General features: G+C 39.2%; 1 long non-coding RNA gene across 1 annotated transcript in view; it reads left to right on the plus strand.

The window, feature by feature from the left end:
- Positions 1-15,592, plus strand: part of LOC148758504 (uncharacterized) — a 31,645-nt gene extending 16,053 nt beyond the window's left edge. The window contains exon 2 of the long non-coding RNA XR_016020704.1: positions 15,367-15,592. This is a non-coding gene — a long non-coding RNA (uncharacterized LOC148758504). The remainder of the gene's footprint in view (positions 1-15,366) is intronic.
- The last annotated feature ends 510 nt before the right edge of the window (positions 15,593-16,102 follow it).

Genomic DNA, 16,102 nt, shown 5'->3' on the forward strand with positions numbered 1-16,102 from the left:
CTAATGGCTAATACCTTTAAATGTATGTACTATGCTACAATAGTATTGAACAAAAAAGTACTGAATGCTTGTTGTTTAAGATAGATTTCTTAAAACAAAATGAACACTTAATGCATATGGTTGTCATAGTGTTTCTGAGTGCTTGTAAAAATCAGTTTTTCTTTTTCTTAGACTGATATTGATAGTATGCTGTCTCTAAGTAATATTGTGACCCCATGTTCCACTTGTAAAGTACTTCCCTGTTTCAATGTGAAGCAAATGTATTACTCTCCAATAGATTTTTCCCCGTGCTCTCATGTTCACTCTGCATAAAATTCCAGATAAGTGTTTGATATTCTCTTCCTCTTACTACAAATTCACTTTGCATGTTTTCTCATCCAGATTTCAAGTGTCATCTGACATATATTTTAGTAGAGCGTTTCAGTATCTTCCACAACCACTTAATTTTTATACAGGATAAATAGTTGGAGATACACTGAGTAATTTTTTATTACACAAAATGCTCAGGCGAGGGGAAAGCGGTAGCTGAAATCCAGCCTGTGTTCACTCACAGTGTAATCTAGAATTTGCTGCCAGGAAAAAAGGGCACATTTTGTAACTCAGACAAAGTTTTTATATGTATTATTGGCGACCATGGTTGGAGAGGGAAATAAAAAACAGCAATAGGAGACAGTCATAGAATATTTAATCAATTTTAACTAAGAATTTGGAGCACCCACTGAGTGTTAAGCACTGAGATCACAGAAATCAGAACATCACTGGGCCCATAATGAGTAGTGTGACCATAGGCCTGTTTGCATAGGAGTACCGCAGTTTGTAACTGTTTCTTGTCTCCTTTCACTCTCACATGTGCACCAGCTTGGACAATAAATTATGTAGTCACTCTAGAAAGAAGGAAAAATTCATTCTAGACCGAGTGGCAATGTCATGGATAAGTGAAAACGTGTTGTCTCCTCTGCTTTGGCATGACAGGAGGTTTGGTGGGGTGAAATGGCATGCGGTAGAAATATGACTTCAATAATAAGATGTCTGAGCTTGTGAAGGATCTTCTGCACCACTGTTTAGGAGTTTTTATTTGTATTGAAGACATTGGGGCCTGATGGTGGTTTGGTGTCAGGCAACTGATAAGATCAGATCTGCTGAGTGTTGAAAAGAGCAAAAGCACATTTCCCTGCCGCTAACCCTCCATGCTTCACCCCCCTCCCCAATACACACATGTGGGGCCAGGCAGAAAGAGAAAAGAATCATGTCCTTTTTGAGTATAAACACTCTCATAGCTGAGCTCCACTTCATCTTAAATCCACTATAACTCCTTGGAATGCATAACCGACTCCATTCCATCTGTGAAACATACTGACTGCCGTCATTGGCATATTGAATCTCTAAATGCTTACAGGTGGTAAGTTACTCTAGTACAACCTATATTTCTGCTCCTATAAGTTCAAATATATATTTAAAGAAATACGTATTTGTTCTTAAATCTGTTAATGCTAGTTGTACTAGTTATTGCAATTATGTAATTGAAAAAATATGTAAATCGATGAAGAAAGCAAGTAGTTGTTTCTATGAAAATTCTGTGAACCGCTTTTGAAAAACTGAAAGACAACTGGCTAAAATTCAGATAAATGAGGTGTGAATGAGACAACTGTAAAAAAAAAAAAAAAAAAAAAGGAAAAGAAATAGCATAAATATCCAGAAAGTTCAAAAAAACTGTGTTAAAATTGTAATACTCAATAAACTGGGGGTGCCAAAAAATGTAAACAAGTGGACACTTTGGTCAATGTTGCTCAAGCAGTAGTTCGCTGTAATCAGAAGTCTCTGTAGGATATCTGATGGACACTTGTCTTATTAGGGAGACCACTTCAGGGATGGTGTAGATGCCTGATCACTCTGTTGTACACCTGAAGCTGAAGCTGAATAATAATGAATGTCAACTATAATTTTATATATATTATATGGTCACAAGAAGTGGAGTACAGCATTAGAAAGAGACTGTGGAAATGTAACGGCTGAGTGCGATTTCAGAGGGATAGTAGATTGGAGAGGAGTGTTATCACTTTGTGAGGGGTATAAATGATAAATGTCTAACTATTACATTGTTTTGTACACCTGAAACTAATTAAAAAAAAACAAAAACTAAAAATAGGAAAAAGAACTAAAAAAAATATATGTATGTGCATAAGAATAAAAAAACAATGAAGTGTCTGGACACTGATGGTAACCACTTTGAGCACCTCTTGTAATTGCAGAAGTCAAACGTGACTTGTATTCCTCTTTTGTTATCAGTATATATTGAATATTACAATTCTAATACAGTTTTCCTTTCTTAAATTGAGTATATATTTTTTGGCACTCTGTATGCCGATAACAAGAGATGAACACAAGTCATGTGTATACACTTTTTTAGCACCCCCGGTATGTAAAAGGAAATTTATTATAAGGAATTGGCTCATGCAATTATAGAGATGGAGAAGTTTCTAGATCTGCAGTTGTCAAGCTGGAGACCCAAAAGAGCTGATGGTGCAGTTCTAGTCCTCGTCCAAAGGCCTGAAATCCAGGAGAGCTGATGGTGTAAGTTTCAGTCCGAGTCTTACTCTGAAGGCAGAAAACTTGTCTCAACTCTAAAAACAGGCAGAGAGGGCAAATTCTCCCTTACTCAGCCTCTTTGCCTTCAACAGATTGGATGAGGCCACCCACGTTGTGGAGGGCATTCTGCTCAGATTAACACTCGAATGTTAATCTCATCCAGAAACACCCTCACAAGCACACCCAGAAAGTTTAACCAAATAATCTGGGCACCCTGTGGCTCAGTGAAGTGGACACATAAAATTAACCATCACAGACCACCACCAGGCACCCTTATAAATTTTAAGAGTGGCACTAATCTCTACCCTCCCCACCCAAAATATGATATATTGCTTTTGGCTTATTTTGTCTGAAGTGGGCTGGGTATCCAAGACTTCTGTTTGGACTTCCCCACTATAGCAGCTCTTACGAAAACCCAGTGAGGGGATTATGCCAACTGCCCAGTATGTGCATCTCAATTGTAGCCTTAAGGGACTAAGGAAATGATGGCTAGCTGTTTCCATGGTCCCAGTGTACCCACTGTGAGCCAGGATTCAGCCAGGAGTACTTTATTGTCTGCCTCCATATGCTCCTACTGTTAACAGGGATGGCCAAGATGATACTCTGGGTCTCCAAGTATCAACATCAACTCAGACCCTGTGCCTAATTTTCCCTGAAATGTCTGGATAGTCCCCTTCGCTCAGTGCATGATTACCTGAGAATATGGCCTAGGTCCCTTTGGGGAAGGGTAGCAGAATCATCATGTATATTTGTCATAGTGTTGTGGAATCCTTTCCTCTAAGACCTGGTTATCACTATAGTCAACGGGTTCTGTGGCTGAAAAAAGGCTCAGATCTGGGAATTGGGCAAGGGATCGTGATACTTTTTATTGTAGTGACCACCCTCAGACTTCTCATCCACTCTCACTTTCTTTGATTACATGTATTAGACAGTACCGTTGCCCATCTGTTTTCCCACTAGGGACACGGGGTTCTAAAAACCATCTCCACAACTTTTTCCAGGTTGAGCTCCCTTGGCTGTCACTGTGATTTGCCAGTCCTTATGATAAGTGTGACTCCCCCTGATTTCTGGCATTAAGTTCCGCTTTGCTTATCTAATGTGCTTTTGGGCCCCATCATTCCCATTGCTATTAATAAGCCAAGTTCTATGACAGCATCTACTGTGAGCCCTGGTCTTCAGAAGTGAGTTGTCACTGAACTTGTCAGTGAGATGCTTGTCTCTCTTACCAGGAATGTCATCTCATTCCTGATGATCTTGGTGAATGGCGTATCCTCTGGCCTCTCCCATGGAATATAATCATCCCTGTGGGCTTCTGACCTTACATAGTATACGCACTCTAGCCTGCATGTTTCCCTGGGCTTTTTAATTTCATCCTTCACCATCTGCCATGGCAATTCAGGCATTTCAACATCTCTCAGCAGGGGCCATTCCTTTCTCTAAGAACCATCCTACCAGGGATTTTGCACCGTCCTCTGGGACCCTGCCACAATAGGGTGTTAAATCCCATATCCCAAGAATGCCTCCAAATCAATAAACTCACCCTTATTCAGTCTTATGTTCTAGCTCTCTTGATCAAGCATGCTCAAGACCCAGTCCCAAATCCTCCCCTATTTCCTGCCAGTGTATGCTGACTAATTCTTGCAGCTTGTTTGGGGTACAGATCAGGCCAGCACATTCCCATGTGGATTATGCTGTGACTTAACCCTAGGTATTGGTGTGGTAGCCGTGAGAGGAGGTGAGTTTCTGAGAGGGCCCTCTGTTGCCTTCTGAACAGCTTGCTGCAAGGGCTTCTGTTGTGCTAGCTTTTAGTAATAAGACAGGCAAGGAACCTCTGCAGATTCTGGGCGTTCAGACGAGTCTCAATAGCCAAAATTTTGGAGGACATACACCCAGCAATCCCCATTCCATATGTCAAGGTCCCAAGTTTTCCAACAAGTTACCTATTCTTGCCTTAAATTGTTTTTAAAGCTTCTTGATAATTAAGTTCTGAGTTTGGTGTCCAAGCTTTTTCTCTTTTCCCAAGGCAGGAGATAAAGTCTTCTTTGGAAGCTACTAAAGAAGCCATCTGGGCTACATAGTGAGTTGTCACTTGTTAACTGCTCTCAGGTTATTTATTTATTTATTTATTTATTTATTTATTTATTTATTTTTAAGGAGGGCGCAGCTCACAGTGGCACATGAAGGGATCAAACCAGCAACATTGGTATTATCAGTACCATGCTCTAACCAACTGAGCTGACTGGACACCTCACAGGTTTTCATTAACCTTCTGTAGGCCTCAATGCAACTTAATAGCCAGCCATTAATAGTTTGTACCCATTGTTCGTACACATACACACACTTTTGAACTCCCTGCATTTTTGCTCTACCCAGGGTATTCCTCTATGTCAGAATAATCTCACAAGTCACAGATGGTGAAAGTTTTAGTAACTGGGTCACCACATTCGACCAGGGACTATCCATGCACCAAATACCACATGTAATGAAAGGTTCGCGGACAGTTCTGATCAAGTGGAACAGTTCTGAGCTAGTTCCCCAAACACCATCTTACTGCCTGCTTTCTCATCTTTTACCAACTGTGTCACTTTGGGTATTCTAAGAAACAAGATGGCATGAAATTAGGAGTACAAGAAGTCTATTGGAAAAGAGCTAAAGTGGAAGAAAGCAAGATTGGGAAGGAAAAGCTTCCGATGTGGTGCAGATCTGACCAAAGCTCAGCCAACACTATGCGGAGCTCTGGAACAAATACTGCCTGTGAGAGAAATCCTGCATTGGGCAGAAACGGCTAGGCCAGGTTCAGGCGTTGGCTGACGGCTGCTAGGGAAGAGGTCACCTCAACTGGAACGCTATAGCAGGTCTTGAAAATGCTACAGATGAAGGCAGTTAGCTAAATAGCACTCAGTGCAGCTGAATGACAGGTTCTGTCTTCAAGAGACATCTAAGTAGTGCACTTCTCTACTGATCGAGCCCGAGAAAGGTCAGGGAATGCCAGCAACTAGTAACAGAACTTGATCAGGGAGGCGGGAGGAAAGCTGAATCATGGAAGGCTGGTGGAAAGCTGCTGAAGAAGCAATTAGAACACTAGATTGTGCCAACTCCTTATCACTAGGCAAAGGCCAACTGCAAACTGGACTTTTATTGGAATATAGCCATAAACATCTGTTTACATATATCCGTGGCTGCTTTCTCACTACAACACAGAGTTGAGAAAATTGGAGGTATTCATTACCTGGTCCTACACAGAAAAGTTTGCTGACTCCTGATCTATGTATGCTCTTGAAGTTATTTACATCTTTGTATTTCTGTGGTACAAACACTATGAAATGGTGGGCTGCTGCATATCTCTTCCCAACTCGGCGTTCAGGGGAATCACAGTGGTAACTTGAAATTGGCTGCGATGGGGACATTTTTACCACAGAAATAAACAATTCAGAGCTTTTTCTTTGGAGAGAGCTGCTGCTTGTTAAACATTTACCAGCAGCATTTGTAGCTACACAGTAAGTGTTGTGATCTGAATTGTGTCCACCCCAAATTCCGATGTTGAAGTCCTAATGCCCAGTACCTCAGGATGTGACTGCATTTGGAGATAGGGTCTTTAAAAAGAGAATTAAGTTCAAATGAGATCATTCAGGTGAGCCCTGGTGGAAAATGACTCATGTCCTTATAAGAAGAAATTTGGAAATAGACAGGTACAGAAGGAAGACCATGTGAAGACTCAGGAGAGGATGGTCAGGGCCAAGCCAAGATGAGAGGCTTCAGGAGAAATCAACCCTGCTGACACCTTGATCTCTGGCTTCTAGCTTCACAGAACTCTGAGGAAATATATTTTGTGCTGTGTAAGCCACCCAGTCTGTGGTGCCTTGTTATGGCAGCCCTAGAAAATTAATGTAGTAAGTGACCCAAGAGAGTATCAGAGTTCCAACAGAAGTAAATTTATTGAAAAAATCTCAAAGAGCTTTGACAGAGTATCTGCACTCTACTGTTTCTACCCAGCTGCATTTTGGTGACATTTAGTATACCTGTTGGGCACTTCAGGTGCCAAGTCACACTTTTGTGCTCCTTAAAGATCAGTCCCCTTAGGAAATAAACAAATACTATACTACTGGTAGTACTTTTTACTAGTACCAGAGTATGTATTTGAGAGACTGTCAGCAAAGTATCTTTATTACTCCTTTAGGCACAATTTGACTTTAAACCCTTTATAAGTACTTTATTATTTTTAATGAAATATTTTAGGGAAGATGCTATTCTATTTTCAATTCTCAATATTTCAGAAACTATGGTCAGACATATGTTTTTGAAATGTAGATAAGATCTGCATTCAGTCAGTAAGTACAATCATCTACCCATTTGTATTTTTTCCTGTAATTTTGATACCTTAACTTGAGGTCAGTAAATGAAAAACCCTTTCATTTTTGGTCTTTCAAATATGTACAATATATTTTTTAAATTATGCTAGCCTGAAAAATGAGCAATTCTAAAATATGTACCATTTGCTAAAAAATCTGTTAAGTGTATGGGTGGTGTTGAGCAGTTTTCTAGACAGAATACTTAAACTGCATGTGTAGTAATCGGCACATATTCCCTCTGGATGATGTGCAGTAGTTGGACAATTTCCAAATTTGTTTAATATACCTATTTTTTTTTTACCAGTGAAGCTATCTTTAAACAAAAGCTGGCCAAAATCTTATGAAGTGAAAGAAATAAACGTGGAGACGCTGGAGTTGAGGTTAGGGAGGGATGTAGAGGCTATTCCACTCAGTCACACCTCTGTCATCCTAGAAGCCCTGTAGGCAATTTGGAGAATCCTGAGTCCCTGAGAAACACAGCTGGGAAACTGTTACAGAGGAACAAGCACTAGGTAAGAATCTGAAAGCTTTGCTCCGAGTTTGAGCTGGTCAGTAGCTCTCTTTGGCCTTTGGTTCCCTGATCTGTACAGTGGAGATATAAGATATGGAGTTTTAAGGCACCTCCCGGCTCTAAAATTCTATGATCTCCGGTTTTACCTGGTGACAAACCATCCCACATCTGTCCAGCAAATACCAGGGGTTTAATCTAAGTTCAGGAGCAAGACAGGTCATGCCAAAGGGGAAACAATTCGTGATTCTGTCCTCTGCATTGTCTTTAACTCTGGAAGCACATTCCATTTTCCACACTGGCTAAATTCTTCTCTGCTCAAGAATTATTCCAACATTGCCCAGTTTATCTGGTGTAGGTAAGGAATGCTCATATTGTAATTTGAATACTCTGACTTCTGGTACGTGAATATCAAATGGGACAGAAACCTGGCACATAGTAGACATTCAATAAATAGTGGCTGTCTCCGGTGACTATGTAAAACTCACTGAACTATACACTTTAAGAGGGTGAATTTTATGGTTTGTAAGCTATATCTCAAAAGATGTGTGTGAATGAAAGAAATAGTTATATTTTGAATGTAGAAGGGAATTCATGTTGCAATTTTAAAATGCTGATTTCTGGTGCTCAAAATAAAATAACGACAGCAACAACAAACAAATAAACAAACAAACAAACAAACAAATAAATAAGAAATTTAAATTAAATACCAATAGCACCATTAGTTGTCAGGAGACATTAAAGATATTTGGGATACATGCTTGAACTCTGAGAGTTTGGCAAGCAGTGTAGAAATTTTCTTGCTGCTTTTTCAGAAGCAAAATAGTGACTATATCAACTCTGCTCCTTTATGGCATTTAAAAATAGTTTTATGCTTTGTAAGTATTACACTTACCTTTAATGACATGAATTCATGTTGGCTAATATGTTGCATATTATTTCCTTGGGTCGATTTCTTAATGCAATGATAGCCGTGGGCTCTTTCATTAACTGTAAATTTTTACAATGTTTGATCAAATTCACATGAATGTAGTATTTTAATATATGTCCTTCTTTCTGAGTAAATGAATACTTGTTGGGATGAATGGTAGGCAAGTTTAACTTAGCTTAAAATAAAAATGCTTTGTACTTGGTTTATTTCTTCTTTCCTTCACCATATAATTAACAGGAGAGGGCAGTCATAGACTACTTTCAAGAATTCTATAGCTTAAAAAAAAAAAAATTCTATAGCTTACATATATTTCAGAGGCAAAATCTTATAATTCTGCTTTAAAAGTAGTTCCTTCAGTAACATGTGCTACATGCTATATAAATTCATTGCTAATGAATCAATCATTTACACTTCTGATGTATCCCTTACAGCATGAAGGGTATGAATAATTGTCTACACCCCTTATTTTATAGGTAAGAAAATAAAAGCCTAAAGAGGTCACATATATCCAAGATTATCTAGTCATTTGATGGCAGGGTTTGTTTAATTTTGTCCTTATTACCACCCCTCTACAACAATTTCTTTCATTTGTATCCATGAAATGGAAACTAGTTATGAACTTTGTAGTAGATGCAGAAGAGATCTGAAGAAATTTAGGCTTGCATAAGGTCAGGTTTACCCCCTCAGAATTACTTAATAATAATTACTAGTAAAAAAAATCATTAATTTACATTATCTGAATTCACAAATCTGATGCCTGTTCCTGATCCTATTACCTAGTTTTAATTATTTTTCCATTAGTGTGTTAGTATTTATATACATCTGAATTCTTTACAAAGGATTTGAGACAACCCAGAAACATTTCAGCAATCATTTTTTATAGTACACTTACTGACAAACCAGAGAATCATTAAACACACACACACACACCACACACACACACACACACACACACACACACACACACCCCCTATAAAGATGTAAATGTGAACCTGTAGTGTATGTTGTGCTATGACACCTAGATTCCAACCCCTATAGGACTGAGATGCTCAAGCCACATGTGCCTAGAGCGGCTGCTGACTGCTCATAGCTACATTTTTTTCCAAAAATTGATTTTGACTTAAAGAAGCTATTGCATCCAAGTTTATATCCCCTCTGTCGGTGTGGGATACAAAGATGAGGTCCCCTTGCCGTAATTCAGAACTTTTCCAAAGGGCTTCAGAGCTCCCGTAGGTCAACTGCGACCTCTATTACAACTGCCTCACAGTTTAGTTTCTCCCTCTGTCCGATCCTACTTCTTTTACTCTCACAGATGTTGTTCCCAAGAGTAACCCACACCCCCAACAGGCCTCCTACATGCAGATCTCCAAATCTTAGTCTGTTTCCGGGGATTGCAACCTGTAATAGTAAACATATATGTGTATATGGAAATAAGAGAAGAAAGTGGAAGAAATTTGAATGAGCTGATTAATTTTGGCTATCACGTGTGGCATAATCTTGGACGAAAGGACAAGAAAATAAGGCTTGGATATCAAATTCGTTTTCTTAAATACCACTGGTCCTGTTTCATCTATATTCCTTATACTGGATTATCTTCTTCCATTTATCCCTAAATTTTAGACTACCTCATCCTTCCATCCTTCACTGTCTTTTCTCTATATGATTCCATGAACTATCTGCATTCAAATTAGTCCTATGAAATTAATTAACACTTACACACAAATGGATTCCTAAATCTTAGCTCCACCTCTAACCTCTTTTCTGAGATCTAGATGAGAATTTTCCAGAGGACTTTTTGACCTCTGAACTTGAATTTTCTACACACTTCAAATTCATTGTGTTCAAAACTAACTTATAAAAGTCATGAGTATGTGGGGTAACAAAACTACTCCCCTATAGAGTCTCCACCCCTTTTTAATATTATACAATCACTATCTTTCCAGTTCCCCAAAGTAAAATTACCTTAAACATTGTTATTCTTCCTCTATATCATACTAGCAATTGGTCACCAAGTCTTGAAAATTTTTATCAGAAACGTATCCAAAATCTATTTTGTCCTCTGCTTTACTCAGGCCCTCACATTTTTTTTTTTTTCTCTTTTAAACCCCAATGCCAACCTACATGTCTAATTTTCTTTCTTTAACCATCTTCCCATTTTCTCTTTCAACCCTGTACCTCTTAATCTGTCTAACTCACCGTGTGCCACTTACCCATAGGCCTTTAAAAGAAATGACCCAATGGTATTTGCAGCAACCGTTCTGGGCCCCGCTTCCCTGTTTCTGGTCCATTTCTTATACATACTCTGAGTCTTCATTCCATCTCTTCTACTTCCTAAACTTAGAACTTATGTCTAAATTCTGGCTCTTACATCTTGAATCTTGGGATTCTGACGTGGCTTTCTCTATTCTGGACCTCCTCAGGTAATGTATTCAGCATTATCATTCTCATGCCCAATGGTCTCAGGCCAGACAGCCTAACACTCAATCCCTGTGTGGGGACAATGGACATTTTGCAGCTGACTGTTGATTGTAGGAACATACTTTTCTTAAAGATACATGCAAAAATATACTTTGCATCAGTAATTTTTTCAACAAATATTTTTTGAGCACACACTATATGCTAGATTCTGTGCTGGCTACTAGTGATATAGCTGTCAACAAAACGCCTTACGCTTTAGTGGGATAAGTGCATCTGTTGAAGCCCAGAGTTGAGGGGGGTGGGAGGATGGGGAATGCTGACCACAATACTTATGCATAAACACCTGGCTGAACTAGTTTATTAAAAAGAGAAACAGCTTGTCCTGCCGCACCAGCCTTTCCTCCCACAGCTGTCCAAGTGACCTGCATATGTCTTGGGGGCAATAAGAAAAACTGCGTTTCTTGCTTAAGCAACTGCAAATCCATATGGAAGCCCAAGACTCATAACTGGCATGTTTCGTAGAGTGATATTTTACAATATTATACTGATAGAATTTAGTGCTTCTTTGCAGCCTTCTTTCCCCTGGGTTTGAGGCTTATTACATAAAAGAAGCCAGAGGCTATGAGACAAAAGAAGCTACACCAAAAAGGACATTGATGAGCTTTAGAGTCAAATGCTGACTTTCTTGACCTCTCTAAGAAGATAATTGTCTTGCAAAACCTAGAGAGTGAAAAGGTTTTCCCAAACTCCTTTTACTTACATTTAACATATCAAAAGCTAAGGCTTTCAAAGCTCCAGTAACCACAATAGGAAATATCGTGTTGTGACCTAGATCACATGTATATATAACATTCAGTTATATATATAACTATATATATATAACTATATATATAATATATATATATATATGTTATAGCTGAAACAAAAGTTTCGCATTAAAAAACTCACACTTATTACTTGCAATGCATTTGATATACTCTATCCACTACAATTTCATTTCTTTTTAATACACTATTCACAACACACTGAACTATGATCAGAATTTTTAAAAAAGAAAAACACTAGCCTAGGATTTTTCAAAAAGCAGCATTCAATGAGACACACAAAGGAGAAAGGTCAAGTCAGTTTCTGGATGGGACGAGCAGGAGTTGGGGGCAGGGCTTAGGAAGGGAATCTGAGGCATCAGTATTCAATCTTGGTGTCGAGTAGAGCTGATCAGGAAGAAACTCTCTTAATACTGGAGAATGGAATTGTATTAATTAGGTTATAAAAATCAGAACGTATCAAGTCACTGAACTCAGGTCACCAAGACATTGTGACAAGTAGATAAGGATGAGGCAACTGCAGAGTGTTTGTTTCTTGTAGCAATAAACATAGGATGAGCTAAAACCACAATTGGAGTTTGACCAAAGGACAGGCTACGACTGACAATACACTGTATATAGACCCGTCTCCTGATGGCCTGGGCAATGGAATCCCTTATCATGATAATGGTATTTTAATAAGAAAATAAAATAAGAAAATGAAGTAATTGTTGAACAGTGCAATCTATGGTCTAGTTAGTGTCACTTTGAGAAAAAGCTAGGGAGCGATTGTAGGAGTGAGGAGGAGGGAAGTTTGTCAAGAAAAATGAGAACATAAAATTGATAAACGTGGGCTAGGCAGAAAGATGTACAGACTTACGCACTTAGAAAATCCTTGGGTGCCTTAGGCCTGTTACTATTAACTGACAAGGTAGTGTTCATTATAGATAATAGAAGTTTGCGTCTCTACATTGCCTCACAAGCGTGTCCCATCTTACACATCTGAGGCAACGAGTAGGTTCAGCTGAGGTTTTCCTAGGTTGGATTAAATTTAGATGTTTTTCTTTCTTGCTTCCCAAAAGGATAGGGCCTCACCAGGAAAATCAGGTAGGTCAGAGAAAATGAAAACACCTCATTGTATTATACATCTGTGTATAGTGAGTAAACGTGTGACCTTATCCATATGACCCTCACTCCAATGTCACCTTTCACCTCCCCTAACGACTCCGTTTATAACTGTACTCCAACTAATCCTTATTCTCCTATTCTGCTTTACTTTTCTATATAGCATTTATCACAAATGAACAGTTGTGCCTGTGTGTGTCTGAATGGTGTAATGTACCCCCACGTTCCATAACTAAGTTTCAATAATTATCAATATTTTACCAATCTTATTCAACCTATACCCCCACTACTTTTATTTCTAGTATATTTTAAAGCAAACCTCAGACATGATGACATTTGCTTCCATACTGTATGTTTTACTCATGTTATTTAATGTTCTGTCTTACTTTGCTAAGACTGGGAGCTGGAGGAGGCCAGCAATGTGTCTGTCTGCTTTATTCACAGAAACATTCTCAGCACCTTACAAACATTCCTGGCACATAAATACTCAATAAATATTTTTTAATGAATGACTATAGGATCTAAAAACTGACATTTTAAAGTCTCTTGTTAGTTAAGCATAGATACATGAAAAATTTGATTTAGATAACCTGGCATTTCCCATTGGGTAATTATGTGGGGGTTCCTGGCCATTTTCTAGGCTATGTTTGAAGTGTCCAGCCTACCCTAACAGAATTAGTTATCATGGCTGGCTTGGAGTGTATGAAAGTAGAACTCAGGTTCTTCTAGCACAGGGGTGTCCAAACTTTTTTCAACGTTTTTTACTAAGGGCCATATGCGATAAAATACACAAACAGCCAGGCCACTCACTCAAGGTGAAGTACGTATTGCCTCACCTGGTTTATTTAAGTAAACTAAATATATTTTTGGAATTTGCTGCAGGCCAATTAACAATGGATCATGGGCCGCAGTTTGGACACCCCTGTTCTAGCAGCACTTAGAAGAACACACATATGGCTTAGAGCAGGAGGACCTTACGAGAGCACTAACTGGGAAGCTAAGCCCAGACTACGAGCTCACTGTTAGACCAATGTTAGCAATAACTGAGACAACAAGGCAGAAACGACAAGTGGAGATTATACCTTTTAGTGTCTGGTGGTGAGCCAGACACAGCCCCAATCAGGTCCTAAACTAGACAAAAAATACCTTGCCCCATGATTCAAATGAGGAAATACAAACACAAGTCTTAATTGTACCTCATTCATGTTGCTCTTAGAAATTTCATGTGCTCCATTTTCCAACATAACGCCCTTCGCTATAGCACCACCCAGTCAACTACTTCTTTGGGACTAGGAAATCCTGGAAGACTTTATTCATTTACCCCACCCCCTGGGCACCCGTGTAAAACTATCACCCTAGATTTCATAGAATACTTACATCTCCTCAAAGATCACATCACAATCTTGGTAGATGCACTCCCCAAAATGGCAGACTTCTTTATCCTGAACCTACAATTCCTGTAGTCATTTTCATATGATTTATTGAGAAAAGCTGCCTAACACTGATAACTTACCATTTGAGCCCTTTCTCCTCGTGCTTCCAGCAGTCACTGCTCAAAGTTCTCCATCTCCATATCCAACTGTCCATCACCCTCCATCTTAGAGCAATTACTGCACCAACCATGTTCTAGAAAATCATTTGCACTGCTACATACAATACAGGCCCAACGTATAATCTATAACAGTGGAGATTTTCAAAGAGTGTATTGCTCTACCCATTCAGCTAATCACAATATTCATTGCCATCATGGTTTCCATCCCTACTTTTCCACTTTCTGCTCCTCTAAGAACAAACCTCTGATTGACACGTGGATGAGCTGCTCAAGAAAACCTACAGGACTCCCTCTGTTCTTGGACATTTGATGTTTCAGCTTAGCCAACACATTCTCCTTTATTATGGTCTAGGTATGAGCTTTTATCAGGGCATTGCCTCTCTTCCATTTTCAACGCACATTGTTAGGTTGGGACTGATCCCACCCGCTTTGATTCAGTCAGAGAATCACCTTATCCTAACCACAGAGCTTGGGTCATGGATAACTACACAATAGAAGACAGGAAGATAATTTCTGAGCTATACATGTATGTTGGAATTACTGGGGGCAGAAAATCTCGCCTTACAGCAGATGTGAACCAAATAATAAAAATCTTGAGCTGCTGGTGGCAATTTTGCTACCATCTTTGGAGAGCCTGTCTGAGGAGAGCCTATCTGAGATTGAAGTTAAAGCAGAGGAAAACAGAATCAAGATATGCCTAGATAATACTAGCTGAGCAATTGCTATGTGTTAATTAACCACACAATCATTTAGTCCTACAATAATACTAGAGGCAGGGTCAACATTTATCATTCCCAGAGATGAGGTAAATAAGGCTAATTGTCTCACCCGAAGTTTCACAGCTAATGTTAAAGCTGAGATTTGAATCTAGGCAGTCTGTATCTAGAATCTATGTTCATCACCACTATGTTACACTGCCTCAGTATTTGCTTTTGCTAATAACATAGACTTCAGGGAGGGAGGAAGAGAGACAGAGACCCAGTTATTTGTCTTTGAGTCCCTGAATCTAGTCATGCCTAAAATGATGAACTTCTTGGATTTTTTTTCAGTTAAACAAGCAAATAAATGTCTCTCCCCTTCTGCTCTTTCTACAGAAGCCAGTTTGACTCTTGAACATGGAAAGATGGAGTAATATACTCTCCAACATGCAAGGAGCAATATAAAGATGTAGAAAACTATAACAGACATCGATGCAGACATACTTCCTGGGAAACACTGGATGGCTCTCCCTACCCTTTGGCCTTTGCACTGCACCTGTTTGAGGACAATTTAGAGGTTTCTTTAAGATAATTCATTAAATTAATCAATCATTTAATATTCTCCCTATATTTCCCCCTGCTCATGCTATCTTTTATTTCTTCATGCCACGCCTGGCTGACATATACCCTGCTCCACCCCTAGGGCTTACAGCTTCAGGTTGGGGATCAGAGTACAGAGTGAAAGCCGTGGCCCAGCTACCTGGTGTGCTGCAACCCAACCAGTCTCCCATATCAAGGTTGTCCCTGAGTGTACGCCATCTTTCCCTTAGGTCATTCCAAAGACACTTAGACTTAGCCCTGTTTGGTGGGGAGACCTGAGTCAAAGGGTGTGTCCACTTCAGTTCTGACACGTTAAGTCATCCCAGCTTATTCACACATCATGAACCTCAAGGTGCATGACTTGACCCTGCTCACTTGTTCCCTTTCTGCTTTGATCCTGTCTTTAATTGATTCCTGATTCTTAGAGACAACTTATTTATCATCCTACTTCTATAGGCAAAGATACCTTCATCAGTCTTACAAAAGGAAAAGATTGGCAAATATTGACAAAATGGATAATATTAAAATTAGG

Source organism: Rhinolophus sinicus, chromosome 3 (assembly GCF_057876585.1).
Source record: "Rhinolophus sinicus isolate RSI-liver-muscle chromosome 3, RSI-T2T, whole genome shotgun sequence".
Classification (NCBI taxonomy): Eukaryota; Metazoa; Chordata; class Mammalia; order Chiroptera; family Rhinolophidae; genus Rhinolophus; species Rhinolophus sinicus.